The sequence below is a fragment of the Palaemon carinicauda genome, unplaced genomic scaffold (genome assembly GCF_036898095.1).
Source record: "Palaemon carinicauda isolate YSFRI2023 unplaced genomic scaffold, ASM3689809v2 scaffold118, whole genome shotgun sequence".
NCBI classification, from domain to species: Eukaryota; Metazoa; Arthropoda; class Malacostraca; order Decapoda; family Palaemonidae; genus Palaemon; species Palaemon carinicauda.
In genome coordinates, this window is record NW_027168682.1 from 70,269 (window position 1) to 75,000 (window position 4,732).

Sequence of the window (4,732 nt, forward strand, 5' to 3'; positions counted from 1 at the left end):
CGTGACGAGCGTCATCAAGAAACTACCTCGTTATATAGCCCCATACGAGGACCCTCTAGAGGAGATAACGGACGCCATGTCCCTAGTTTTAAACGGATGGACCCGGAAATTCCTGTTCCTTCCATCCAATCTCCTGCTGAAGGTCCTCAACACGCTGAGATCCTTCCAAGGAACGGCAGCTCTAGTGGCTCCCAAATAGCCCAAGTGCAACTGGTTCCCTCTAATGAGGGAACTAAAGCTGAGGCTGGCCCTTGTACTGAACCCAGCACTATCTCTCAAAGGGTTCAGAAGTTAACCTTAATTGTCATCACAGAGAACCCAAAACCTTCATTTCATGAATTTCTCGCCCTAGTAGTTAAGAAAAGATTTGGGATCTCAGAAGGCAATATAGACTTCCTAGAAGAATACAAGTCTAAGTCAACTAGAAGACAATATGAATCGTCTTAGAAAAAGTGGGTTGCTTTTGTTAAAGCAAAAGGACCGAAAGAATTTTCAATAGACTTCTGTCTGTCCTTTATCCACCTTCATAATCAAGGTCTGGCAGCGATCACGATAACTACGTGTAAGTCAGCCTTGACTAGACGTCTTCTATATGCCTTTCAAGTAGATCTGACGAACGATATCTTTAACAAGATCCTGAAGGCTTGCGCTAGGCTTAGACCTACAGCTCCTCCGAAGACCATCTCATAGTCTTTGGACAAGGTCCTACATTATGCTTCATCTGTGAACAATGAAGATTGTTCTCTCAAGGATCTAACCCAGAAGGTTATTTTCCTGTTCGCTATAGCCTCAGGGGCTAGAGTTAGTGAAATAGTAGCCCTATCAAGAAATGAGGGCCACATTCAGTTCACAGAAGTGGGAGAACTGAATCTCTTTCCTGATCCAGCCTTTCTCGCCAAGAACGAGCTACCCATTAAAAGATGGGTTCCCTGGAGAATCTGCTCTCTGAAGGAAGATGTCTTTCTATGTCCAGTAGAGTGTCTAAATGTCTAACTTCATAGAACTTCAGACTTCAGGGGAGGACAGCTCTTCAAAGGAGAAACCTGAGGATCAAACTTATCCCTAAAACAAGGGAGGGTGAAGCTCAACTACTTCATTCGCAGAGCGGATCCTGCCAGTACACCCGCAGGTCATGATCTGAGGAAAATTGCTCATCACTCAATTTTTTCAGAATATGGACTTTGATTGTATTCGCTCATATACTGGATGGAAATCATCCAGAGTGTTCTACAAACACTACGCCAAGCAAGTCCACGAACTGAAACACTATGTGGTGGCGGCAGGTAGCGTATTAAAACCTGTCGTCTAGTGTTGCGATGAACAGTTAATTGATTGGGTCTATCAATTAGGGTGGAAAGGTGTTGACACTCCCGGTGCAATACCTTTTAAGTGAGTGTCACCATGGTGACACTAAGACTTCAAAATCTCAGGTATGGAATTATACAGATAACACTTGTGCCGTGTGTACGTAGTACATAGTGTTGATAGTATACAACATTTACAGAATTTATATTGGGAAAATTTATTAAAAATTTTCAGCTTAAGTGTGGCACTCATCATTTCTCCCTTTCAGGGATGAAAAATATTTTCTGTATATGTAGCACGTATAATTCCTTTAACACTTTACATTCGTTTCACTCATTTTCCATTTAGCCATTTAATCGAAATAAGTGTCTATTAGAATGTAATTGCGTCCCATTTCGCCCTGCAATTTGCACTTTAAATGTGCCTGAGTTCTCGTATTTACTTATTTAAGTAAATCGCATATCATTGTATGCTTACAAACAATGGATATAGTTGACACTTATATTTCTGACAATATATGCAAACCGTGAGACCGTCTGTATATCGGGTGGATACTTATGATTGTTCATACAATAAATGATCTTCTTGAGAACCCCTTTTCTACTGTCTAGTATGACTCTTCCCTGCAGAGGGCAGGAAGCACTAACATTGTCTATGATAAGTGGTAATGATGGATAACAATAACGTCATTTGTCTCAATGGTTCAGATGACCATAGAAAAATTGTCCCAAGGTTAAGGCACATATGAAAATCCACAGATACAGAACTTTCTAGTAATTCTCTGGTAAACTTCCATTAGGACGACATGGCTTGAGTCCAAAAAATGGATTTTGAGTGAAGCGAGAAATTTATTTTTGGGTGAGATAACCATGTCGTCCTGATGGTGGACCCGCCCTCCTTTTCTATAGAAAAGGCCTTGGCAGGATCCCTCCCGAAACTACTATATCTGTAGCACCATGCTCAAGCTACATGGAATAACTGTCATCTTGAATTTATAACCATCTATATACTCAATAGTAGTATGGGAAATAGGGTAACCTTGATAACGGCTCCCCTTCCAAATTTCCCACTCTTCCCCCTCGAGGCGAAAACACTATTCAGGGTGAAGATAGCTATGTGTCTTATCAAGATATACGTTTCCTGATTAATGCGATATCCTTAAGAGAAATTTTAAGGATATTCGCGCCAGAAGTTAGAACTCTGGATACCTAAAGGTAAATTCTCTGGGAATATCACTGTAGTTCATATATCCCTTGGAAGCTACTATTAGGAACCCTCCATCAGGACGACATGGCTATCTCACCCAAAAATACATATTTTGCTTTGTTCAAAATCCATTTCATATAACACAATTTATCTTTTAGATACTTCATTGGATTTTAAGACTTTGCCTTAAATGTAGAGTTAAAATACTGCAAATGGTCATTTTAATATATTCTTCATTATTTTCCTTCTTTTTTTAAATTTTTCATATTACTGTATTCTATTATGTAAACGATTGTATTACTATGTATTAGTTCTTCAATTATTTCTACCAAAGAGCATGATTAGAAAAAAAAAACATAATGATATTATTATCCATTGTAATAATATTCCAACTTTTTAAATTTTCTAATTATTACCAGTAATTATATGTATGTATGTATGTATGTATGTATGCATGTATGTATGTATGTATGTAAGTGTAAAATAACAAGAAAAGACTTCAGAAAAAATACGTAACAGGATGGACGAATTACATTCATAAAAGGAAATACATAGACTATCAAAAAACTGTTGAAATCCTCTCTCTCTCTCTCTCTCTCTCTCTCTCTCTCTCTCTCTCTCTCTCTCTCTCTCTCTCTCTCTCTTTCTATTGTTAAATCAAATACAGTGACAATATAGAGAAAGCTCTCTCTCTCTCTCTCTCTCTCTCTCTCTCTCTCTCTCTCTCTCTCTCTCCATTGCAAAATGAAATACATCATCCATCAGAAAAGTGTTCGAATCAAGGTGAGTGAAAAGTTAAATCCGGAGAAGTCTCTCGTCTGCCCTCGTTCCCAACACGTCCAGGACACGTTTGAAAGGACCAACTCTATCCACCTGATTTAAAAGACTCCCCAGACACTAATTAGTAATTGACTAACTCTAATTAAAGCCCGTAAATCTAATGGAAAAGGATTGTTGTTGTTATTGTTGTTGTTGTTGTTGTTGATATAATTATCGAGGAAAAAATGCTTACATAAAACTAACCTTCTTTTTTTTAAATATTATGAAAGCCTTTTCTAACTGTGTATCATTTATATCATATATTCTTCACTTTCAAAGAAAAACAATGAATTTTGTAATGACACTCAAATTTCAGGATTTAATTCAAATTTAAAACCCTATTTAAATTTTGAACAGGAATTCAAATCTTCTTTTAGGAAAAGGATTTAAGATACAATTTTCTTATTGCTCTGCATACCTTTTTTCATTCTTTTCAATCGATTGATTTTGTAAAGGATTCAAAAAATTATATATTCTTCATTTAGTTTGTGAGTCGACCTATACGAGAGGATTATATACTACAATGCTTTTAGAATAATATTTGTTAGAAGAACTCTAAATTATTATTATTATTGTCATTATTATTATTATTATTATTATTATTATTATTATTATTATTATTATTATTATTATTATTATTTTTATTATTATTATTATTATTATTGCGGTTGTTGTTGCTGTTGTTGTTGTTGTTGTTATTATTATTATTATTATTATTATTATTATTATTATTATTTTTATTATTATTATTATTATTATTATTATTATTATTATTTTTATTATTATTATTATTGCTGTTATTATTATTATTATTATTATTATTTTACCGTCATTATTTTCAATATTATTATTATTATTATTATTAATATTATTCTTAAAATTATTATTATTATTATTATTATTATTATTATTATTGTTATTTTTAATTTCAATACTTTTATCGTTATTATTATTATTATTATTATTATTATTATTATCATTATTATTATTATTATTATTATTATTATTATTATTATTATTATTATTATTATTTTTAATTTTAATATTTTTATCATTATTATTATTATTATTATTATTATTATTATTATTATTATTATTATTATTATTATTATTATTGAGGCAGAATTGACAAAGTATAAGTGCTTTTATTATTATTATTATTATTATTATTATTATTATTATTATTATTATTATTATTAGTAGTAGTAGTAGTAGTAGTAGTAGTAGTAGTAGTATATTTATTATTATTATCATTATAATTCATTATTTTTATTTTCATTATTATTATTATTAATATTATTATCAATATTACTATTATTATTATTGATGTAGCTGTTTTTGTTGTGGTTTTCAGGTAAACATGGAATTACCTCCATTTCAAAAATAATCACTTGACCTAAAT